This window comes from Podarcis vaucheri (assembly GCF_965113315.1).
Source record: "Podarcis vaucheri genome assembly, chromosome: 17".
In the NCBI taxonomy this organism is placed as follows: domain Eukaryota; kingdom Metazoa; phylum Chordata; class Lepidosauria; order Squamata; family Lacertidae; genus Podarcis; species Podarcis vaucheri.
In genome coordinates, this window is record NC_138755.1 from 29313486 (window position 1) to 29340081 (window position 26596).

The window sequence follows — 26596 nt, forward strand, 5'->3', positions numbered from 1 at the left end:
ACAATCTTATTTCTAAGAGCAGCCAGCCATATGTATCTAGGAAGCCCACAGTGAGGCATTAGACAAACATTTATTTCCTTCAGGACAGTAGCTGCAGGCACTTAATGTCTCGTCAAGCGGCTTCTCTCGATGCTTTGCACAAATTTGCTTGAAATGTGCACAAAGCCACACACCCCTTTGGGGCCAGGTAGAAACTGGACACTTGACTAGATGTGGGTCCTGGATCTGACCCAGCAGGGCTCATCTTCTGCTTTCATTCCAGACTAAAATGCCCAGTGTAAAACTTCCCCTAAAAAAAAAAAAAAAAAAACCCAAGAAGCATATGGTAGCTTTTTAACATAGCCAGAGACGGTCTTTGCTGTCATCACATCAATCTTTTCCATCATCGGTAAACACCAGGTCCCCCCCAAACACACATAAAATTCATCTCATATTGCAGATAGGCTTCCTGTGCACATATCCTTTTCCAAACCAAACATGCAATTATGGTTGCAGAACTTTAAATATTGCTGCTTTCATCTCCTCGCGCAAGCGATTGAGGGAGAGTGTTCTGACAGAAGCATGCAAGGGTTGGATGCTATTCAAAGAGGCCCTCTTATTGATTTTATCTCATCCCCATTAAGATAGAATAAGGGGGAGCAGGGAAACCTGAGGTAACCACTGGATTTTTTAGCAGCTCCCTTCCTTAGCCTCACGTCCAACAAGCAGCTGTGGCAAAGCAACCTTCTGTTAGCAAGTTATGGCTTAAAATTGACATACGTTCAGGCAATTTCTTGAGAATCCAGATGAAGAAGCTCTGAAAACCATCATAAGAAACTGATTGAGCCCTAGTCCTAAAGTAGGGTTGGAGAACCACTGGCCTTCTAGATCAGGGTTTCCCAAACTTGGGTCTCCCTAGCTGCTTTTGGACTGCAACTCCCATTATCCCTAGCTAGCAGGACCAGTGATCAGGGATGATGGGAACTGTAGTCCAAAAAGAGCTTGGGAAACCCTGCTCTAGATGGTGCTGAACTACAACTTCCATTATTTCCAGCAAGTATGGCCAATACTCACCATGAAGTTGTTACAGCAAGCATAGGCAAACTCGGTCCTCCAGATGTTTTGAGACTACAATTCCCATCATCTCTGACCACTGGTCCTTCTAGCTAGGGTTGATGGGAGTTGTAGTCCCAAAACATCTGGAGGACTGAGTTTGCCTATGCCTGTGTTACAGTAAGTGCCACACTCTGTAGCAACAAAAAAAGAGGTGCCAGTACTGCATACATTTGAGTAGCCCCTGAAAAAGAAAAGGTTGTAGTTCAGCAAAATCTGGAGAGTCAAAAATTCCTCCCACCAGCCATAAAGGAAAGCTTTATTTAGGGTCCCCTGCAGCATCTCTATTCAACAACTTTCTCAAGACCACAATACCTCAAGGACTGCCTCTTTCCATATAAACCTCTCCAGACTCTGAGATCATCTTCTGAGTACCTTCCTCGTGTGCCTCCTCCTCGAGAGGTCTAGAGGGTGGCAATACAAGAATGGGGTCTTCTCTGCAGTGGCTCCCCATCTGTGGAATGCTCTCCCTACGGACGTTCACCTAGTGCCTTCATTATACCACCCCCAGCGTTCTGCCCAGACACTGAGGTCCAGCACTGAGAGCCTTCTGACAGTTCCCTCACTGCGAGAAGCAAAGCTACAGGGAACCAGGCAGAGGGCCTTCTCGGTAGTGGCGCCCACCCTGTGGAACACCCTCCCATCAGATGTCAAAGAGATAAACAACTACCTGACATTTAGAAAACATCTGAAGGCAGCCCTGTTCAGGGAATTTTTTAATGTGTGACATTTTAATGTATTTTTAGTCTTTGTTGGAGGCCACCCAGAGTGGCTGGGGAGGCCCGGCCAGATGGGCGGGGTACAAATGGTAGATGATGATTATGATTATGATTATGATTATGATTCACCTTTAGGCACCAGGCAAAAATGTTCCTTTTTAACCAGGACTTTGGTTTATTTGATTGACCTCCTATGCCCTTTTAAAATGTGGGTTTTTTGGGGGGAGTGGGGGTTATTGAGTTGTATTTATGATGATTGTGTATTTTGTGGTTTTGTGTTTTGATTTTGTTCTGTGAGCTGCCCTGAGACCTCCGGGTATAGGGCGGTATATTTATTAAATTAATTAATTAATCAAATAAATACATAAATAAATAAAATGGTATTAAAATATTCCAGAAGAAAGATCAACATCAGGAATGGGCAGATCAGCTTCTCTCTAGTCTCTGTAAGTTTCATGTATGCATTCATAAGTCCGTTCCACCCACTTTTGACATTAATTACATTGCACAATTAAGCCTGTAAATGTCTAGAGCCTCCTCTCAAGGACACTGCCCGCCCCTGCTCCCTGTGACACTTTCCCTTCTCCAAAAACATACCTTTCAAAAGGTAAAGAGTAAGAAAGCCCTCTCAGGGGTGTTGAGATTGAGATAGCTTCCAATAGGTGCTAGAATGCCGAAGCTATATAATCTGCAACCTGGAACGCCTGAGCTAATAACTGCAGAGATTTGTACTTTGAATTCCCAAAATTCAGCAGAGTTTCTAGATAAAGAGCTGAAATGTTAGGAAGAGGTCAAGCGTCCAATTTCACCCCATTCCCCCTGCCTTACAGGTATGGAACATGCATTTCTGTCAGGAACAGTTTATTCTCCCTGTTTGTGAGTCACCAGAGAGAGGCAAAGAAAATATGTGTGGAGTCATCGTTACTCTTAGTTCTTAGCATCAGATTTGTCATCAGTCAATCAGCCCCTCAAAATTTTTTAAATAATAAGTTTTGTTTAGTCATGGATGAGGCTCAAAATGTTCAGTGATTCATTCTGAACAATTATCCCAAAGATCAAATACATAAGATGGCCTAAAAACCACAGTGTTCCCTGGCACATTTCAGAGCGTGTGGCATTAAGGACCCATGTGTAAAGTGTTTGCACTTTAAAGTTTTTTTTGGGGGGGGTATTTTTAAAATAGTTGTGTCAACTTTAACCTTTCTAACCAATACAAAATCTGTTCTTTCTCATAACTTTGCTCTCTTGGTGAATCAGACAGGGGTTCTTCTATGGTGTGAGTACGACCTTTGTTAGTGGTTCCCAAAAGGCCCAAATGTGTGGCTCTTACCCAGTGCTTTTTTCTGGGGGTACTTGAGGGTATGCAGTCCCGGCACCATTTTTTCTAGAAGAAAAGCATTGCTTCTGCCCACCGGAGGCCATGCATTCAATATTGTGGGCCTGACTTTGTGGAACTCCTTCCCGGCTGAGATTCACTCCCCACTGACTGAACTTCAAGCAGCTGACACAGACTGCAAGCATTTTAAGCAAGCTGCGCTATGCCTATTTATTGAGCTCATTATTTTTTTTAACCTGTGTTTTTAGCTTGTTTGAAACACCATTTGTAACCCAGTTTGTGATACTCTACAGTGAACATCACTCTATAAAAATTGGTAATAAATATCTACCATATTGGCCCGAATATTGGCTTTTGTACGATATCGCTGCTGAAATATGCATACGGTAAAATGGAACAGGTGTGAGTGCCTGTGGAATTTTAAGGGAGCAGCTCATATTTGGGTATTGTCTTTTTTTTCTCCCCCCCCCCCATAAATTGGGTCAATATGGTACTTTTAAAAAGGGGGGGTTGGCCCTCCATTGAGCCTTTTTCTTAAAACAAACTAACCTAAAATGAAGTTAATGCAAGTTTGGAGGGGAAAACAGATGAAAGGACTTAGAGGGAGACTGTAATGCTGTACACTTTCTGGCCAGACTGAGTACTGTTTCTTTCCAGACAACAGCTAGAGATCAAGGCTTGCGCTCCTGGTTTTCAGCAGAACTGAGGGGTTTGTGCTACTGCCATTGCTACTGCTACTGATCTTACAGAAGTGTTGCAAAATTGCAGCAGTCAGATATCTGGCACAAAGACAGACCAACATCCTTTGATCGAATACTTTTCAGAAAGAGAGAATTATATTTCTGCTCTATGCTGGGGTGATGCAGCAGCAACAAAAATAAAAAATGGGAAGGGGTTGGGGGGGACCCATTGTTTTGGAGATTTCATTCCCCTCCCCAAAATGAAACTCCTTAATTTTGCCCTGAATTTACTGTTTCAGGATTACCCTGAAAAAGATTGTCCCCTGCTACGTCATATGCACTACTTTTCAGCACACAACACCAAGCCTTTCCCCCTTTCCATTTAACTTTGAGAGAGGAAACATCTTGGCAGAATATGTTCATACTGGATGCCACAAGACATTCTTTATCATTCCTATGAAAAATGCTTCTCCATGGCAGCCACAGATTGTTTGATTTGGCCGTCGACTTTACCCACATAAACCAGCCCACAGGGGAATTTCAACATGCGCGCAACACTGCTCACAGTGAATATAATAAAAATCTGCAGCACAGAAGACTTTGCCAGATAGAGGATGATAAAGGAACATCTGTTTTGTTAGATGTTGCTGCATGGAGCACCTTGAAACTGGAATTTCAAATATACTCCAGCATTGATGAATGAGACAAAGAGGAAATGCTTTGCAATGAAGATACAGGGAGAAATGCTAGGGACTTGGGTGGCCAAGAGGAATGGCACCATTTATGTATGCACGGTTGAAATGTGAGCTAACATTTGTACATGTTCATGTGGGATGGGTGGGAGGGGAAGGGGAAGACCCATCCGCCCCTTGATAAATCATGTGATGATGCACCAAAGATGTTGGCTGTTTACTCTCAGTGGTTGTACAGACATTCTTTTAATCTTCTGATAATGAGACGGTGGTTTGCCACCAAGGCTGTTTCCAACCACAGAAGTGTTCCTGGAGGGTTTTTGAGAACGCAATTGGGCAGTCGCCCAAGGATACCCATGTGTTTTGGCAGGTCTCGCCATTTCTCTGTGATGACTTGAGAGGACGAGACATTAGAAGTGTGGCCAAAAAACAAGCACACAGAGACATGTGCTAGTGGTTCACCATGTAGCTGCAAAGTGAGATGCGTGCTTCTTTCAAATATTGATTTGTCAACCCATCTGCAAAGAAATTCCCCTGGTCTTGCCAAAGCTTTCTCCTCCTCCTCTTTCTTCTCTCAGTTACATTGCATATTTTCCCAAAGTGTGATAGTGAATGCTACATTAGGTTCAATATTAAAGATCCACAAGTGGATCTCCTAATATCTTTTACTGGAAAACAGTTGGGGGTGGGGGCTTTGAAGTGGGACTGTGGTAGAGGGATCTATCTTTGTTCTCCATCCCCCGTGTGAATTCCCTGACCCAGTCCAATCCTGGCCTCTTTTAGCATGCAAAAATGTGGCCTGGAGATCAAATCTCCTGACCTTCTGTATCTCATAGTCTTGCCTTGAATTCCATGTTGTCAGAATAACTCCTTAATTTTGCCCTGAATTTACTGTTTCAGGATTACCCTGAATTCCATGTGAGAAGAAGGGGATGATGACGACCTTCTCACCATTAATAACATTATAGCTTTCATCAGATCCCAGCTGTCTTTTTGTTATAACTTGTTCAGTTGCATATGCCCCAAGTCTTTTATTTCAGAACAGCTCTTCTTCATCTCAGTATCTCTTATTTTAATTTTTGAAACTCTATTGCCATTATTCCAAAGATTCCAGAGTGGACAGGTGAAATCAGGGTTCCTGTAGCTTTAATAGGTGTGGAGCAGCCTCTGAAAATCTATATTCTACCCAGATGTTAAAGATGCAGGAGGGCTGTCCTCTTTTTCACCCAACTACCCTACTTATACGATATTGGGCTTGCTATGGTAGCAGCAGCAAGGAATTCTGCATTCCACTTGCAAGAGCATGAATAATATCATGTTGAAGAGTCAAAAGCTACCTGATACCGGAGCCACAGGTTAGGCGGTTACACTAAACTATTTTGAACAGATTGTCTTACTTGTTTTTAATGTTAATTAATTTATAGTTTAAGATTTTCAAGACTGGAGTACAATAATTGACAGCTCAAAAAACAACAACAACACACAACCAAATGCTTTTGGCAGAAAATGAACTTGAAACCAAGAAATTGTGCAGACTGTTTACAACCATGTCATGAAGACTTAACATTGGCACAAGGAGCAGTTTTAATTAAAATTTACTTACTAATTAGTGGCTTTGAGAAACAGCAGGTTGGAGCCAGAGGTTTGCTTCTGAATGCAAGAAGTGTCTTCTGCTTACAGAAAGAGGTTTTTTTAAAAAAAAAAAATTGCACTACAAGAAAAGTAAAATTAAGTCCAGGGGTGTTCTTTTACTTGAACAAGAATTTATTTTGCCTCTGACTGAAGCATGAGAACTAACTTATTATAGCACTGCACAACTCCTGCTGTTGTCTCATCAACAAAGCAGCGTCTTCTGTTTCCTGCACTTTAAGCTCTAACTTATCCAACTCCCAATTAAGCCACTTAGTTCCGTGATCTTGAACTGGAGACACAGGTGAACCAACCTAGATTAGGGTCCATCCATCTAGAGGCCCAGCTTGGCTCTGAGCAGTGAAAGGTCTTATAGTTTTCACATGCTGCAGATGACTAGACTTTTGACCTCTCCCCAGTATGGCTGTAGGAAATGCAGTGCATCCAAAACCCAGAGCAAATATTTTGATGAATGTGCTTATTCAGTGCTTCCAATGCAATATTTTCAGGAACTATCAGCTGGTACCCAATGTACATAAATCAGTAGGCCAGATTGTCACTGGAAGCTGGAATCCAATAAAAAATAATCACTGTAGTGTAGCCCTTCTCCGTTGACAATTCATAGTCTTACTTCTACCTGACAAATCAGAGGTAGATGAGCTATTTTCTCTTGACGGTCAGTTGTTATATTAATACAGCAAGCACTCACGTGTAACAAAACATTTGCAGACAGATTGTATACATACAGTAATGGGAAAATCCATGAATCTTTGTACCTTACTTGCTTCATTGTTGAGGTCTCAGCCCTGCTCTTAATATCAGATTCCAATGTTAATACAGTGGTACCTCAGTTTTCGAACGTCTCGGAAGTCGAACGTTTTGGTTTCAGAATGCCAAAAACCTGGAAGTAACTGCTTTGGTTTTCGAATGGTTTTTGGAAGTGGAACATGCCACACAGTTTCCGTTTTGAGTTTTCCATAAGTAGATGCTTCCGGAAATGCATGCTTCGGTTTTGAATGCTTTGGAAGTCGAACAGTCTTCCGGAACGGATTACGTTCGAAAACCGAGGTACCACTGTACCTAACTGAACACGCCACAAATTGAGCCATGGCTCTGCCTCTTCACTAGTCCAGTGTAAAGATGAGGTGCAGAGTTCACTAGAAGTTATTTACTTATGTAGCAATGGGGGCAGAAGAAAAACTCAAATCAAATGTTATCCAACAAAACAGTTACAGAAGGTGAACATTTCACCAATTGTGAACATTGCATTAATTGCAGATCACCAAGACCTCTAAACACTTTATGTATGTTACTGTGTGTGCATGAATAACTGGAGTATGTACTTCATTTGTCATAGGTTGTGGCAACACAACATCAAATGGCTTTAGGAGTTCATAGCCTAAACAGAGGACTTCTCAGCGCCTTCATGGTCCTTGCTCCATAATGCAAAAAAGAAAAGAAAAATGCAGGTCATTTGTGGGACACTGCAGTAAAAGGAGAGTTGAGCACTCATGCTAAACTCAATTCCTAAGTGCGGCCAAAGTTCTGCAGCTATGCTGAATATTTGTCCTGAGATCATCATTATAGTAAACAGAGTGTAAAAGCTGAACAGCCAAAGGGCATCATTCCTTTCCTATTCAATAGGCAATTAATCCTTGCCAGTGAATGTGTTCTATCTCTCATAACCATCACTGTTCACTACCCTGGAAATTTTATGTTTACTTTTTTCTCTTTTTTTAAGCATGACAATTATAAATCAGCTACTTCCAAGAGCTGGGGCAAATTAGAGGGAATTCACAGCTTCATGGCTGAATGCAAAAAGGTCTTTGCGGCGTCACCTTCTGAATCATTATTTCAGAGCTGGACTATGCAGACAGCAGGTCATGTGGCACCACTGTTTCTGTATTATACATCAGACAGTAGGGGGAGTCATGTATTCAAAGCCCCTCTCCCCCTCCTCAATCCTTGCAAAGGGTAAATTAGGTGGGTTGTTTAGATATGCATAGGGAAATGGTTTGGAGGCTGAAATGACACAGACCAGTTTTTACCGTGTGCAAACTGCAGTCATATGACCTGCTGTGTATATAGACTAGCTCCGAGAATTTCGAACCGGTGAGAATATTATGGGAATGCATTAGCTGGCACATGTTATATCCCTCCCACACCATAAGCCTTTTGCACAAATGAGATCAGATGCAATTATCAACACAACATCGCTGTGTTCAGTATTTCTCAGGTGAAAACAAGGTAATTTGTACTTGTTTATCTAAAAGCTGCTCCTCGTGATAGGGAAATATTTGGTAATGACAAGATGCTTGACAACTGAAGTGCCCTGCTAAAAGATTTGAATCGTTTGGTTGCATTCAACACTGTTCCTACTCAGAATACTTCCACTGACATTAATAGACGTGAATAACTTAGGTCCATTACTTTCAGTGGGTTTGCACTGAGTAAAACTTAGCTATAACTTATTATCTTCAAAACATGCATCTGCTACCTCCTAGAAAGATTTCATGTTTAGCTTCATAAAGATGTAGATGTTTGCTTTTATCACACTCGGTTATGGCTGTGATCCAAAGGCCTACCAGAGATAGTGAGAAATAGCAGGGCTTCTGATCCACCATTTCAATAGCAGCCAAGGAAGGTCATTTGGACCTCTGATGGGCTCAGCTGCTAACTGCCCTTAATCCTCTAGACTGGACTTGCAAGCTTCCAGATCAATTTGTCTTGGACCTCTCATCCTGGCATTCACCAGTCATGGCCAAACTTGGCCCTCCAGCTGTTTTGGGACTACAATTCCCATCATCCTTGACCACTGGTCCTGTTAGCTAGGGATGATGGGAGTTGTAGTCCAAAAACAGCTGGAGGGCCAGGTTTGGTCATCACTGATTAGTCCTTCGGTCTTCACAGATACATTGACCCCTATCCCTGTAGGCAGTTCTTGCAGCTAGTTTCCAACTTTGTGGTCTCTTGCCTAAGCTGAAAGCTAAGCAACCCCTGTTACTATTTAATCAAGCTTCTTATTTGATTGAAATAAAAAGCATACTTGTGATACGAGATGAGAGAGAAATGTGATTCAGTTTGAAATAAAGGTCAACCTACCTAATCCAAGCTTTCTGAAATATTAGCAATTCGAATCGGTTATCCTTTGAAATTCACGCTCCTCTGAATTTTTTCCAACGCAGTTCTCCTATACAGAAAAGGCAAATTTTGCATATAAATGCACATATTAATGAAAATAATATTTTAAATGCATTATATAAAGGGAAAGTTAGCAAAAATGCATTAAATGGGCACATTTAGCAGCTGTTAAACAAACAAACAAATAAATAAATAAACAAAGAAATAAATGCTAACTAATGTGGAAACATGGAGAACTGAATTTATAATAGGGAAAAAAATGAGAAACCAAAATGGACATATTCAGCCATTCCCTATCTGTAATCCATTATTTGGAAACCCTGATAATGGGAACCCCAGATAGAATCACCTGGCTATTTGTCTCTCAGAGGTTCCAAACCTGGGCAGTCGTAACCTGCAAGTCTCAGGTTTTTGCTTTTCTGTTATTATTAATATTAATAAATTGCTCCCTGTGGGTCATCTCAAAGTCATTCCACAAAAAAACAGATATGAAATAACTGCAAAAAATAAAAACAGGGGTTTTTTTTTAAAAAAAATACATATATAAAGCCAAGGCCAAATAACTCGGAGTTTTAATTGGTTTTCAATGACACCGTGTCTGTGTTAACCTTCGGTCCATTTCAGAATCTCTTGAGTTGTGCAGAAAATGAGAACTTGCCAGCAAAGAGTGAAATGCAGAAGTATTCTCAGTTGCTCTTCTTGACTAAAATAATCGGAAGATTCTGGAGAGAGAGAGAACTGGTCATGACAACTGAAACCTGCACAGAGCTCCTCCAACAATAAGGCACACTGATCAGTTTAATATGGCAAAAGCTCTCTTTTATATGTCAAGGAGGAAGAAAACAGACACAGATAACTAGACGCAAATGCATAAGAAATCGTTCCCGTGGCAATGCAAATGTTAGGCCACACACCACTTCCTTCTCTTTTGAAAGTACAATTAGAGAAATAAATTAAGAATACAGCAACCCACATCTGACTACGATTTGACTCACAAATTATTACCTTTGCTGACTTGTCATTATACTTGGAGAAATGTCAGGTGAAGAGGCCAAATGGGCCTAATGCTGTTTCAGTTCAGGGTTTAAAAGCAACATAAAATGTCAAAGTATGATGGGGAAATCCTGGGCTTTTTGCTACAAGTCCCTTGGTTTGAGGCTTAGTGGTATCAAGATATGCCAAGCACAAAAGGTCTTCACATATTTAGGCAGTGCTTCATCCATTCGAACTTGTGGTTACATAAATAATTTTTCTTATTATGCTTCTGTTTATCCTCAGTTTCTCTACTTTTCTCCAGAAACTTCAGTCCCTCTTCTTTCTCCTCCTCTATTTTAATGTGAATTGTCATCTTCTTGGGGCAGGGAATTCTCTTTTTTGACTTAAGGCATTGTGTAAAATGCTATGTAAGAAAAAGAAAATGACAAAAAATATTCCACCCTAAGCAGAAATAACTTGTGTTTGCATTTACGGCAAGAAATGTCCAGCCATCACTCATACAGGTGTATGAATAAGAATAAATACATAAATAACCATGGATTATAGTGGGCAAAGAAATGCCTGTACAATATATTTATATAACAATTTGTCACATGATTCAGCACAACAATTAGGGAGGGTGTACAGTGGTACCTTGGGTTACAGACGCTTTAGGTTACAGACGCTCCAGGTTACAGACTCCACTAACTCAGAAATAGCACCTCTGGTTAAGAACTTTGCTTCAGGGTGAGAACAGAAATCGTGCTCTGGTGGCGCAGCAGCAGCGGAAAGCCCCATTAGCTAAAGTGGTGCTTCAGGTTAAGAACAGTTTCAGGTTAAGAAAGGAACTCCAGAATGAATTACAGTGGTGCCTCGCAAGACGAAATTAATTCGTTCTGTGAGTTTTTTCGTCTAGCGAATTTTTCGTCTTGCGAAGCACAGTGTCGAAAAAGTTTTGGAAAAGCTTCAAAAATCACCAAAAACCTCAAAAAAGGCTACCACGCCGCGTTCTATGAGTTGCTCCTTGAAGTCAAGTCGCAACTGTATTAACGGTGTTAAGAAAAAGGAAACAAACTTGCAAAAAACACAAGACGTTTTCGTCTTGCGAAGCAAGCCCATAGGGAAATTCGTCTTGCGAAGCAGCTCAAAAACTGCAAAACCCTTTCGTCTAGCGAGTTTTTCATCTTGTGGGGCATTCGTCTTGCGGGGCACCACTGTAAGTTCTTAACCTGAGGTATCACTGTAATATATTTATTTTTGAGTCACATCACATACCACATTTGTGGGTGTATACCCAAGCTGTTTTAAAAGGTGCATCTTAAAAAAGTGTGAGTGTCACACACAAACTTGCAATCACATATCCTCCAAGTCTCCCTATTTCCCAGGGACACCCCTGATTTAGAGAACATATCCTGGTTTCTGATTTGATCCTGGAATATCCCACTTTTCCTTAGGATGTCCCTATTTTCATTGGAGAGATGTTGGAGGGTATGGAGTTATTCAACCCCCTAAGCTGTCTGAAGGTAATCCTATATAGAGGAGTTGTTTAATGTTTAATGTTGGAAGCTGCCCAGAGTGGCTGGGGCAACCCAGTAAGATGTGTGGGGTATAAATAGTAAAATTATCATTATGGAATGGGACGTCCCTATTTTCACTGGAGAAATGTTAGAGGGCATGCAATCACTTTGATTGAACAAGTAATTATTTGTGATTGACTGCAGTTTCCTGTTGTCAGCGCACTCATTTGGCAGACCTGGGCTTCTGTTTAATGTGTGAAATTGTGCTTCAACTGGGTGCTGCATTGCTTCAACATGGAGAGAAGGAACACACAAAGAGAAAACCTTTGCAAAGCCCTCCCTCTCACTCACTCCATTCCCAATGGTCAGTGGCGTAGAGATTTTCCACTGTCCGACCTTGTCTAAGTCCCAATCTCTTTATTTATTTTGCATTCATCACAGCAGACAAGTCTTGGAAAGCTCTTATGATATGATCATTTTTCATTGTTTGCAATAATAAACGGCAAATATTAATCTGGTCATAAGATAAATATTTTTGAAGGGTCTCAGCTGAGCTGCTAACAGGACCTCCACGTGTAATGAAAATGTTCTTGAACAGCGCCATGTGTTTGGTTTTAACTGCCTTGTCTGCTCGACCCGAAACCTGGGACATTTTGTGTAAGTGGCCCCCTCCCCGTTTTTCCTGATGACAATCATCAGATGCAACCAAGGCCGCTAGGGAGGGACACGTGCTAACCTTCTCTAAACACAGGGAGTTTGATTCCATGTTACATTTGTTTAACCTCTGGCATTCAGTGATACACTCGTTTGGCTGAGCAAAGCATGGAAACTTCAAAGATAGCTTTATGACCTGGAACTTCTGCTCACGTGAATTGGCCCTTCTTTGAGCTAACAGTGACCTTCATGTGGCATGTCTGTATGTAGGAGTGGGTGATTTTTGCAAATTTTCCCAGCTGTACTGCAGTTGATATTGTCAAATGGTAATTATGCTAATTTATGGACCTAATAGGTATCTAAAGCCATTTGCACATAACAAAATATGTATTTCACCCGTGATATTTTAGGGAGCAGGCTACCAGGCGGGGCCCATTACTTACATCATAGTGTTGGCAGTTGCCACCTCGACACTGTTCACAAATAGAAAAGTTTGTTGGTGAGTGCCAGGCTTGGCTCTCTGTGGATGCTCTGGCCCACCAAGAAAGTCAGCTTGTTGGCATACTGGCATGGTGCTGGCACTCTGATTAGGCCAGGCCAGTTGCAGTACAGGTGGCACATCTTATATATAAGATGCTGTATATGGTCTGGCTTGAATCCATTATCATCATAAACCACATTGTAGTATGTGGGATTGACAGTGCCCTGGTAGGCAAGTTGGCTACTTAAGAAGAAGTCGTACCATTCAGGTTGAGTAGCCTCCATGTCAATAACTGTCCCAATGGGAGGGTTTTGCAAACTTCTGTTGAGAAACGATGAAGGCATTTCTTCCTGACCACAACCACCGATAGTTTGGCTCTTCTGCAGCCACCATTGCACTTATTGGGGGCACTGGTCTGTGGGACTTCAAAGTTCACCACCATCTTCACGTGTCCATCTCCAACACTGTCACGGTACGCTATTATGTGTGGAGGCAGCTGCCTAGTACATGCTTGCAATTTACTTACAGCATCTTTCATGCAGACCTTTAAACAAACTGCGATGTTTGGTCCTGAATTTTGCAGCGTGCAACGAGAATACCGCCTAGTCAGTTGGAAATTACAGCTGGCCAGAAACCCAATAACCAAGCTTCCTTTGGTCAAAGGATCTTTGTTGCCATCAATGCCAACCACCATGACAGATTTCAGTGGTATCTCAACTGCCCACAGTGCCCCTCCAAGCTTAAACTATTAAAGCCTGGCACCTGCTTCCCAACACTTCTGCCCACCTTATGGAGGGGGCACGATGCTCTGACAGGGTCCAAGAACCCTCCTTCCCAAAGCCCACCTGACTTTGGGAAGGAGGAAGCAGGCCTGGTGCTTCTTCCCCAAAGCCTGGGAAGCTTCTGCCCAGCTTAGGTAATGGAGAAGAAAGCAAGGTAAAGGGAAATGATAGATGTGCATCACTGAACACTCTTGAAGTGAAAAGAGCAACTCAGACTGCAAAACAAATGAGCAACAGAAAATATGAAATGCTGGGATGCGATAAATACAAATTATTATCAAGCAGCTCCTTCCAGAATTTATATGAAACACAGATGCATTCAGCATTTCCTCTGGGTATTTCCACTCCCGTGTTAAGCACTGGGCTTAATCCAACCTGCCTCCCCTTTGTACCTGTTGCAATCAAACCACAAAGTAGCAGGAAAAGCCTATTAGGCAGCTTCAAACAGCAGTCAGGGAGGACTTATCAGCTTCTGTGTAATGATAGTCTGGCAGTATCGTATTCCAAACTTCTCAATGAACCATGACACCAAAACATAAACAAGGTCGAACAATTGGTTTAAGCTCTTTGCGCAGTCATGCAGCAATACATCCTTGCCTGAAATGGCTGGTATCCATATTCTATCTTAGGGATTGCCAACGCGGTGCTCATGGGCTGCAGGTTGGTGGCTCCTGCAAATTTTGTGGAGCGGTGAAAGAATATGATTTTTTTTTAAAAAAAAACACCACAGCAACTGTGCAAAATTCCTTCACCTAGAAGCTGCCCAGAGTGACTAGGGAAACCCAGCCAGATGAGAGGTGTATAAATTGTTGTTGTTGTTGTTGAATAGGATGCCCCTATTTTCACTGGAGAAATGTGGGAGGGTGTGCCATCTTGATTTGAATCAAGTGAGCAGGAGCTTTCCCCAATTCCCCAATTAACATGCATTGGCAATGGTTACATGTAACCCCAAGCAGGAGGTTCCCTTGTTGTTTCAAACACAAGGTAACAGGGGGCAGTAGACAGGGATATGTTACCCTGCAGCCTGATTCTTAATATGCAGTTAGCTTTACATATGCACAGGCCACAATCTCCCTGGAAGCAATGTAGGAAGTTTCTTCTTCCCTTGAGGCAGAACATTCTGCTAAGAGGAACCACCGAGTTAAAGCTATGGCTGTCAGGAGGCATGGCCACAATATTTTCCATCTGCCTCATCTGTAAGCAACTGTCCTTAAAACAAAAAAGGAAACAAACAGATTTATAGAGGACTAATAAAAACGATTGCATTATGCATTCTCTCACTCCATCTTGAATCAGCAGTTCCAGAAGGTCCTCTGGGAGGAGAGTAAATAACAGCATACTCACAATGTTCCTTTTTCTCTCTCCCTGAGCTTGGCAAAACCAATGCATATAAACACAAATTAGAAGGGAAACAGAAAACAAATCTAATGCATGATAGCCAGGCAAACTCTGGTGTGGAATGATAGCCTGAAGTGTGACAGCAACAGATGCACATTTGACATCTGTGGTGAGGATCATCTGCATACTTATCACCCCGTTACGTGCTTGTGCAAATGTACAAACGCAGAGAACATGATACAAACTCTACTAAACACATCTACTTGAAATGCATTATTTTTCTGTTTGTTTTTGGTGCAGTGTGTGCTTTTGCTGATGAGACTGAATTAAGTATCTCATGATACATGGTGCCTGTGAACACGGAAGAAAAATGCACCCACTTTAAGCCTGTGAATCAATGTGAAGAGGCTGAATAATCTGCTTCAACAACAATTAGACTTGGAATCAACAGGTACCTCTCAGCAATACGTTGTTCAGTGTCTCCCAAGATATTATAACTCAGACCTGCACACCTTGTGGCGTACCAAACTGAGCAAACAGGTTCCTAGAGTCCTCCTGCCTCCTTCCCAAAGCCTAATTAGTTCTTTCACAGCTTTGGAAAGGAAATGGGATATAGACCCTGTCAGCAGGTGACTGTAATCTGTTGAGAACTACCTGGACAAGAGCTTTCCCCACAGTACAGTACTCAGAAGGGAAATTCCGTGGTAGTTGTTACAATCAGATCTTTAGATATCTAAAGAGCATTATCATTCCCCACACTTCCTTCCCTTTTGCAGGCCAAATATGCTCAACACTTTAAACTGTCCCTGATTGCAGATGGGTGAATCTGTCAGTTCTGCTTTCCCTCAGTTTCTTATTTTTCCAAACTTAAGTTCAGTCTTCCACATGAATTTGAGATTTCCTTTTTTAAATCCCTCATTAAAAACCACCAGCATCTTAATGCAAATTTCTCCTGATATACACATTTGTATTACATTTTGTATAATATAGACTTTCCCCCCAAAGCTGTTTTATTGAAAATAATGCACCTTGTATGTTATTTTCACTAGTATTGACATTTTTAATTGATATTTTACTCCAGAATATGCATTTTTGTACACATCACTTGACTTTAGAACTCTACTGCAAAATTCAGAAAAGTGTGAATTTCAATGGATGGCTGTGTTTCAGCTCTTGCGCTGTTTTAAAAAGTTTGAGTTAGTTCAGTTCACCTTTAGATGTGAACTGAATTGAATTTCTCCTCTCTCCATATTCCTTATCAACGTAAATCATAACTGACAGTGTGCTGCCTTTGGATTCTCTGAAAATCTAAGACATAGACATCTTAAGATACCACAATTATGATCCTGGAAAACACCTACATAACTGTGACCTCAACAAACAACAACTACTTATTTATAATCCAAGACACAACAAGCCTGCAGTTAAATACCATCCTTCTCATTGTTAAGATGCTCAGAGCACTATTAAATTGAGATGCTAGCTAGAGGCTTGCATTAGTGTTTAGATTAGAAGGGGGGAATAATAAGCGTCAGGATAATTACTGCCTATAATAATAGAAGTGGAACCTGAATCTTAATCGCTATGGCATGACTTCACTGACAAAGCATCCACACAAGCCCACAATCAGCAAAATAAAGACATTAATTAGTTATTGGCCCACTACAGTTAATCTTGTGGTTCTTTTGAAAAATGATTGGATTTTAAAATTCCAGGAGTGTCTTGGCTGATGCAAGTCAGCAATGCTTGAGTGAGAGCCTTTTGTTTTATATTTACCAAAGATCTTGGCTCTGTTTAATTAAGAAGAGCAAAGAAGTGAGAAGGGAATCATACTGGGATTCAAGATGCCATCTGTTTGTAAAATAGCTGAGAGTAGAGTTGTTTTCCCGGTTTAGAACTGCATTTGTGAACTGGCAAATATATATACAGAGAGAGAGAGTTCTACTCATTCAACGCATTCTGTTTAAAGCTGGTTTATGCACACTGTAAATTAATTCATGTGGTTTTAAACCGATCAGAAGGATGGCATCCACTGTTAACCACTATTGCGGAGTCTACAGTAAAGTGAAACAAACATTATTTTGGTGGCGAAGTTTTACAACTGGGATATTTGTCAATGGAAGGAAATGCTCAAAAATGAAAATCTGATAGATTTTAGCATCGACCCTATCTGCCTGCGGACTGTCTTGCCAGAGTGGTGCATGCTCTGGTTATCTCCCTCTTGGACTACTGCAATGCACTCTATGTGGGGCTACCTTTGAAGGAAACTACAACTAATCCAGAATGCAGCAGCTAGACTGCTGACTGGGAGCGGCCGCTGCAACCACATAACACCGGTCTTGAAAGACCTACAGTGGCTCCCAGTATTTTTCCGAGCACAATTCAAAGTGTTGGTGCTGACCTTTAAAGCCCTAACTGCCTCAAAGGCCTGTAGACCTGAAGGAGCATATCTACCCCCATCGTTCTGCCTGGACACTGAGGTCCAGCGCCAAAGGCCTTCTGGCGGTTCCCTCAATGCGAGAAGCCAAGTTACAGGGAACCAGGCAGAGGGCCTTCACGGTAGTGGCACCCGCCCTGTGGAATGCCCTCCCACCAGATGTCAAAGAGAAAAACAACTACCAGACTTTTAGAAGACATCTGAAGGCAGCCCTGTTTAGGGAAGCTTTCAATGTTTAACAGACTATTTTATTTTAATATTCTGTTGGAAGCTGCCCAGAGTGGCTGGGGAAACCCAGCCAGATGGGTGGGGTATAAATAAATTATTATTATTATTATTATTATTATTATTATTATTATTATTATTATTTGGAGGTATGCCAATCAGACTAGGAAGCGAATAAGCAGTCAAAAGGTTGAGTGGGAATAGACTGTCAGAAGGCCAAAAATACCTGTTATATCAGATAATCTGAATTATTATTATTATTAATCAATCACCTTCTACACAATCATCACAAAGCAATGTATAATAAATTATGATAAATGTTAGATATGTTTAAAACCAAATTAATACAAATACATAATAAATATTCACAGAAATACAAAATAAGCACCTATTTGGCCTGCTGGGAAAACCTATCAGAACAAAACTGTCTTCAGTGGTTTTTGGAAACTGCAGCTAATGGGTGCCTGTTGTGTATTGGCAGGAATGCTGTTCCACAGGGACTTCCGGGGTTGACGCGATCTGGGAATGGCGGATTCCCTCCGAGCTCCGGAGGGAATCGGCTCAGCAGGGGACGGGTCTTTGCCGTGCCGGCGACACGGGGACCCTTAAAACCGCAGGCGCGGAAGCCTGCGGACTGAAGACTCGGTGGGTGCCTTAAGCGCCCCCCCGATTCGCGAAGAGCCTTTTTAAAGGCTGCGGAGGGGATATGGGGGGTGGCGTGGCACCGAGAGTCCATCGCTACCTCTGCTGAGCGAAGCCGCGAGCCATGACCGGAGAGCGCTGACTTCCTTCCTTGAAATTCGGTTGAGAAGAAGAACCCGTGAGTAAATTGGATTTGGACTTTAAGAATTTTACCTATTGAATTTGAGACGATCGGGGGGTGTTAAAAGGAAGTCCGCACCCCCCCCTTGCAGACGATCCAGAGCAACGATAAAAGAACTAAGCTGGAGTGCCTACCCTGTAAAGGGTGAGTTTAAAAAGACAGTAACTTCCAAGATTTGGAAAAGAAATTTTTGAGCAGGAGAGAGGAGTGTTGGAAGTGGCATTTTCTGTTGTAAACAACCCTCCCTCCCGGGCCCGGGAGCGTCCTGTTTTGGAGCTTGTATAAGAAGTGCAGAGTTTGACAGCTGTCAAAGCTGTCAAACGGACTGTTAATAGTAGAAAAATCGCTACTTAAGATCCCTCTGGATTAAAAGGAGTTACAATTGAACTAAAATTGTTGGAAACAAAGAAACAATAATAAGACAGAGGACTGTTGGAGAAAAGAACATTAAGTAACCAGATTCCCTCTAGGGGGAATTCTGTGGAACTACAATGGCTGTGGATGGAAAGATACTGGGAGAAATCGAAAGGATGTTCTATCTGGTGGGAATCTTACAGGAGCAGACTACGGCTATGAGTGAACAATTGATGACCTTGACTTCTGAAACAAGTAGTTCTGCTGAATGTAACGAGGACCTGGCTGAGAAAGAATCCACAGCTGAACCAGAAATGATAACTAAAGAAGAGGAGAAGACAAAACAAGAAAGAGAAGAATTGAAGTGGGAAAACACTGAGCAGAAGCTGACACCTGTGGAATATAAACAAGGAGACTATTGGATTAAACCTACTATAAACCTACGAAAGATGCAGAAGACGAAAGTGGAGGCCCTGGGAGTCTATGAAATTAAGGAATTTAAAATAAAGAAATATAATTGGGGCCTCCACATAGACTCTGACTTTGATTACCTTCAAGATTCATGCCTTGTGGAAATTCTTCAGCAGCTGTTTGCAAATATGGGAAGAGATTTTGGACTGACTGTGAAAGAATTATTTCGAGATGCGATGACCGGCATAAAGGATTACCAACAAGACCGGCGGAGAGGGACTGAAAGAGACTTGAGAGCCTCGGACGTGAGGAACCCGGGCTAAGAACTGTTATTTTGGACATGTTTTCGGAAGGGACGCAAACCGGGGATGGGAGGGAGGGAAGAATCTAGTTTTAACAACACTCAAGACATGGGATTTAGTCAATAAGATTATTACTTAAGACAAAATGGGAAATCGATGGAAGGGAACTGAGGTCCAACTTAGAAAAAAATTAATTTTGCTTTCTTCTATAAAAGGGCTAATATTAAGATGGATAAGGAAATGCCAATTTGCTGATATAAATTTGGGAATAGGGATGCAAGGGAGGGGGTGGGGGGAAGTCAACGACCAGGGTTAGAAAATAACTTCTTTGGAAAGTATACATGTTTGTTGTTCTTTTCTGTTTGTTTGTTTTTGTGTTTTTGTCTTTGTCTATATAAAATGTGAAAACCCAATAAATATTTTTTTTTAAAAAAAAGGAATGCTGTTCCACAGAATAGGGGCAACCACATGAAAAGCCCTGCTCCAAGTGACTGCAGAGTGGGTTTCTCAGATCAGCTGTGGCCATAAATCCCTCATTGTGCATCAGCGCCAAACTAAACTGGATAGCTGAGGTTTGTGTGGTCTTAGGCCTAACCAACGCATTCACTGCACAATCAGAAACTTTACTGGACTAAGGGAGCAATCCTAAGTGTGGGAAGCCAGCATAATTTTCCCCAGTTTAAGTTAAGGAACCATAAGGTATGTCAGATCCAAACTCTGCTCAAGGGCAGAGCTAAAGCAGACTGAGATACCCTAAGCCAGCAGAGAGAAAACAATAGAGTTCGACACCACCCTAAGTTCCACAAGACGCGGGTGGCGCTGTGGGTTAAACCGCAGAGCCTAGGGCTTGCCGATCAGAAGGTTGGCGGTTCGAATCCCCACGACGGGGTGAGCTCCCATTGCTCGGTCCCTGCTCCTGCCAACCCAGCAGTTCGAAAGCACGTCAAAGTGCAAGTAGATAAATAGGTACCATTGCGGCAGGAAGGTAAACTGCATTTCCGTGCACTGCTCTGGTTCGTCAGAAGCGGCTTAGTCATGCTGGCCACATGCCCCGGAGGCTGTATGCCGGCTCCCTTGGCCAATAAAGCGAGATGAGCGCCACAACCCCAGAGTCAGCCACGACTGGACCTAATGGTCAGGGGTCCCTTTACCTTAAGTTCCACAAGGCGGCCAGGTCAACGTAATCAAGCTGAACCGAGTTAGGATCCAGCATAAGCCCACCCACCCACCCACCCACCCACCAGTCCTGCCCCCACAACATACTGAGCAACATTCATATTGAGTAACTGACAAGCTCTGTACTATCACACAAGTGGATGATAACAAAAGCAGCAGAGCAATCAGGTGTTTCAGCCCAATTTACAGCATCTCAGAACGTGACTGGAAATATTTAAAGAGGCACATTAAAGTGTTGGTACAGACACAGAAGTATCATTAAAATTTCTCAAATGCCACAGGATCAAAGGCCTTGTGGATGACTGCAAGTGATTTATTAGGCAGCAGAGGTATTTTAATCAATGTACTCCATTGGGAAGCTAGAGAAACTGCAATCCTATCATGGGAGGAGAGAAGAGTTTCCTAACTTATCTGCAAACTTTGCTGGGGGCCTATTAGTGTCAAACTCTCTACCTCTTTTCTTCTGCTCTGTTTGCTGCTCCTTCTGGACTAGAGAAAGAAGCCACAACCACCCACCTATGTTTAACAGATACTGTAGTCATCCGAAGTCCACAGAACTGAGGCAATGGAAACTTCGCCATTGCAAAGGCACTGGGTTGCATCTGGCTGGTCATTCAACCATGGCAGTTCCATTCCCAATTGCAGTCCGATGGATCAGCACTTCAGCTTAATGTAGTCATTTAGGTAATGATGAGTGCAAGAGGAAAGTAAGGTCTCCAAGTAGTTTGTTCCATAGAAAGGTGGCAGACATACTCTTGCCATTCAAAGTGCTGCTTTGAAATAGGGACTAGAAGTGAGCCATTTGCCTTTTATGTCTTTTCCTCTGTCTTTAAGTACTCAAAGGTCCCTTTCTGGTAAGTAGTTAGGGTGCCCCCCCAAAAAAGAGAGGAAACACACCATCAAAGCAGAGACCCAAAGTGGACACTGATCCACATAAAATGTATAGCTGCAAATTTAGAAAGAATGACTCTAATTGAAATAGGAATGCTCTACATATCATCACAGTGGGGAGGACTGCTGTGGTGGCTGCATTTACCTGTTCACTACAGGGAACAGGTGTGCAGCCAATGCAGGGTTTAACTCTATCCTCCCACTCATCAGCTGTCATCATGAGTGATATGAGTTGATGGACTGGTGGGTGTAGCTTAAGGAAAATTACCTGGCGAGCCAAATTGTACCCCCTGGCATGCCAAGACTGGCCCACCAGCCAGACGTTTCCTGCTAAGTTATACTTAGGGTAGACACACTGAAATTAAAGGTTCTAAGTTAGTTATATCCATTGATTTCAATAGGTCAGTGCTGAGTAGAGCCAACAGTAGATACAACCATGTTGTTGTTTCCATCTGTTTCAAGAGACAATGGAGTGCACCTCTTGGGTGAAGTCTAACTGCTGCACTAGCAGCACTAAAGTGGTCTCTCCAGGGAACAAGCCTGGGAAGCATGTGTGGAGGTCCTAGGATCACCAGGTGACAAGGCCCTTCTCTTGGCCTTGCTGATGTGGTCCAAAGGAAAGCAGAGCAATATGCTTGGCACCAGCTTGACTCCACTCTGGATTTGTTGAGGGTTTACTCCTTAGCCCTTTCTTCACCCAAACATATGTTGCAAGGCAGCAGAGGTTTAGGATCAGAGTTTTCCTTCTAGATGGGCTTCCTTCCCAGGTAGACAACCATCTGCCCCTCACTTGCCTTTATAGCATGTGCAGAAACAACTTTCTTGACCGTTGGATCCACTACTGGTCTCGTCTACTCAACCTACCTGTCTTCACATGCAGGGGAAGTTCCTAACTCACCAGGGGTTTGAGACCTATCAGCTACTTTCACCTGGTTTTGCCATCCAGTCAAAGTCGTTCCTGGGGTGTGGCCTCTGTCGCATGCTGACAGCTTCCAGGAACCACAAGTGAGAGCTGAGTGCAGGGTGGGGACCAAAGGTGGACAAACATGTCCCCCACCAGAGGTACTACCCCTCCCCTAACACTCCATGCAACCATAAGCTTATTGTTATCACAATAGCTGTGCGAAACATTTCTAGGATACAATTTCCCGGTGAGATTTGTGCAAGCAATTTGCCAGGCATGTGTAGGCACAGTCAAAATCACCTGAGATGGCAAGCTATAGCTTGTAAAATGGAGTATTAGGTAGACCTCAGATTTTAATCAGTGCCTACACCACTACCAGCTTCAAACATCAAAAGAAACACAGCAAACTGAGAGGCCCACAAGCCCACAGGAGGCCAGCCTGTGCCACTGGAAGCACAAGCAATGGTAGTTTGTGGCATAGAAAAACAGGTGCGAAAGAGCCTTAAAGCTGGTTATAACAATGAGCCAGACCTACACTCCTGCCAGCCTGGTGTTGCTCCTACTCACTGGTTCAGTAAACTAGAAGAAAACCACACCAGAAATGTTCAACTTGAATTAGTGGAACATTGGGCAAAAGGGTTTGCCACCATTCATACAACTCATTACATAGTCCAACAGCCATTGGCCTGAACATGCTCAGTCTTGTCCGATCTCAGAAGCTAAGCAAGTTTGGACATGGTTGGTCTATGGTCAAACTGTTCCCATGCTTCAGGAATGAAGAACTTTTTTTGGCTTGAGGACCACACTCCCTTCTGTGTGGTCCACATGCCAGTGGAGGATGGGGCCAGAGTCAAAAGTGAGCAGAACAATAGGTGTATATTTTAGGCTAGTTTCTTCACACGCATCACTGTCTATCCTCCATCCAGAGAAACAAGAGTTTTAAGGCACATTTCAGCAAGGCAAAAACATTCAAGGAAGGTGAGAAACAAGATTGGTGAGGGGTATGCCTTGGGGAGACGGGCCATACTGTTGAATATAAAGATAGCAAAAACACAGCTAAGAAGCTCAAATCATATATATGACTGAAACCCTTCTTTGGAAATTAACCCAACATCCAGACCTTAACATTTAAAAACTTTACTTGCAGAAACTTATAGTTATAGATGAATTAAAATATGATATTTACAGTCACATGCTTCTCTAAGCATAGGCCTACAATCTCTTATTCTAACTTCCAAACAACTATATTTTTCTCTTTCCAGAGCTCAGTACTTTCAGTCTTCTGTATCTCAGTAAGGCCATGCCTTGCAGCTCCTTTAACCTTCTCCTGAAGCTTTGTTCTTTCTTTCAAGCAGAGAAGCACTCGAAACACTCTATTTAACTTAGCAGTGTTCACAGTGGATTCAAAATCACAGTCATCTTGCTTCATATAAAAATGGAGCCTATCCTTCACTAGATATCCCCCATGTGACCAAACATTAGCCAATCACATGAGAACTACTAGAGAATTCTCTATAATTCCAGTTATCAACCAATCAAATTTCAACACATAGTAATGCATGCCAGCATTTACAATTTCAGTGAATTAAATTACTATACTTAACAGTAGCTGGGTATGAGCCTGAGCTGTATCTCAAGGGATAGGTAGAGAGCTCTGGAGAGATATACTTGCCCCCAAGTCTGAAGTCCACCCCCCCCCACCATATTGTATCAGTTCTGAAAGGTGTGAGACTGTATGCTTCAAAACACAAACATACACACATCAAATTAGTCCATGAGGAGAAGGCATGGTGGCATCTAGTTCTCTATAATCAGGGTGATGATTGAATGTTCCACCCCACACACAGATCTTGAAGATTCTCCCCCTCACGGTCTGGCACAACACCTTCTAGAAACAGCCTGAACAAATGATGAAACTATCTATCACTCCCGAAAAGCTCTTAGTGGAGGACTAATACTGAATAGAAGTTTTTTGAGTGCAGAAAAAGAATGAAAATATATCACTGCTTAACCAGTAAAATGTGTTCCGCAGAACACTCAGTTGCAATCCAATACCAATGGGACTGTAAATGCTTTGCCTTGAAGTGAAGCACTCTGGCATGAAATAAAATTGCTATTATGGAAGAGTTATTTCATTGCATGACAATTGAAACGCATGTTGTGGAAGCATTTACATATGTTCTTTTGGATGCTACAATTCGCTTCACTTTGATAGAACACAGATAACATTTTTTGCAATCTTAAAAATTGCTTTTCCCTTATTTTTTAATACTCCCCAAGAAAATTGAAAGTACACTCTCCACCCGAGAACATTTTTCCTACCAATACGTTCCCCTCCAGAGGCAGAGTGTCGCCATTTGAGAATCACGCATCGTCTTAGTTCTCCCAAACATGGGATGAAGTGGTAAATTTGCTTCTGTCTGGATTCCTAAGAGCCAGTGTTTCTGCCTCACAATTATATACCCTGAGCAGAGGAATTAGCATGTCGGGGAGACAGCAAAATTAGACATGGTGGTAACTACTGACTTCAATGGTTTTAAAGGAGGATTAAACTAGTTCATGGTCAGTCAACAGGGGACAGGACAGGAAGTTCTGTTGTGACAGGGACACTAGAGCTTTGGATCTAGCCCATTACTTTTTATAAGTGTTAAAGTTACAGTATGAAAAGACGAAGAAGAAGAAGAAGAAGAAGAAGAAGAAGAAGAAGAAGAAGAAGAAGAAGAAGAAATGGCTATATCCATTCTGCTATTCACACTTTACTTCAGGTGGTCAGAGAAGAATACTCAACTCCTTCAGTCATGTCACACACACACACACACACACACACACACACACACAAACACCATTTTGCTAGTGCCATCATAATTTGTTAACATTTGTATCATGCTCTTTTTACATTTAACCTGTGCTCAGTGCTCACTGATCCCCAGTGAGCTTATCAATCTAGCAAGACTAGGAACCTACAATTCTCAAGCTAAATACTCTAGCCAAAGCACTCCATTTCCAATCCTGGTACAGTACCATTGCACAAACATTCAAAGTTGCCTCCGCCTAGCTTCCAATTATGGTAATATATTTCAAAACTGAAACAGTCGTCTTCTCTAATTATTCATCTGGCCAGAATAAATTGTTCACAATAATGTTTGTGGAAAAACAGAAAAGGTCAGGATATCTTAAAAATCAAATCCCTGTCATTAAACAACTGTGCGCACATTGTTTTGCCGAGTAGCTGTTCTGTTCTGTTTACCTCGATCTGGGCGTAAGTTCTGGCCAATTCAAAGCACACGGGCCAATTTAAATCAATGGGGAGACCTCCATTGACTTCACTTGAATATTGAACCAGAGCCTTAGGCATCTGGAGCTGGAAGAAGCCGTCCGTCTTGCTTGCCAGTTCTGACAAAATCCATTTGAGTAAAGCACTTTTCATCCAAATGGATAGCACATATCTGATAGAGAGGGGCGGGGAAGTGGGTGGGGGGACTGTGTGTTTCCATTTAAACTGTATTGCTTAGGTCGTCTCTCTTGATTTACGTCGCAGAGCAGGATGCCAAGTTGGCATTCACATTATTGGAATGGAGAAAGCATTCAGTTGCAAGTTCCGAAAGAATTAGAAACAGACTGCTCTTGAAAAAAATATTTGGGAATTTGAAAAACCCAAAGACGTCACTGACCGAACATTTGATCTCCTTTTCTCTTACTTATTTAACAACAGTTTTAACATTTTGTTTGATGACAATAACTCTGGCATTATTTTTTGTCCTGCAGTGGCATGTGGGAACTTGAGACTGGCTCACAAGAAGAAACGGGTGGAATATTAAAATACATGTTCCAAGAGATCAATGGCATTTATTTTTATTTGCTGAGGGCCTTTAACGGAGAAATTCATCGTCCAGGGTTGGGACCTAGCTTAGTAAGCTGCTGAGGACTGTATGTGCAGTCAGGCCTCAGAGACCTTTTCAGTGTGCAGAAAGAAATAGATGTGTTCAACAACAGTGCACCATATTGGCCATGCCTAATATGAATACCAGAAGTCCTGA

General features: G+C 42.2%; 1 long non-coding RNA gene across 1 annotated transcript; it reads right to left on the reverse strand.

The window, feature by feature from the left end:
• On the reverse strand, positions 1 to 25944 carry LOC309522174. The gene is made up of 3 exons (XR_014214946.1): positions 25807 to 25944; positions 9251 to 9338; positions 1 to 289 (listed from the first exon to the last, which is right to left on the reverse strand). It is a non-coding gene; the product is annotated as an uncharacterized lncRNA (long non-coding RNA).
• Positions 25945 to 26596: the final 652 nt, after the last annotated feature.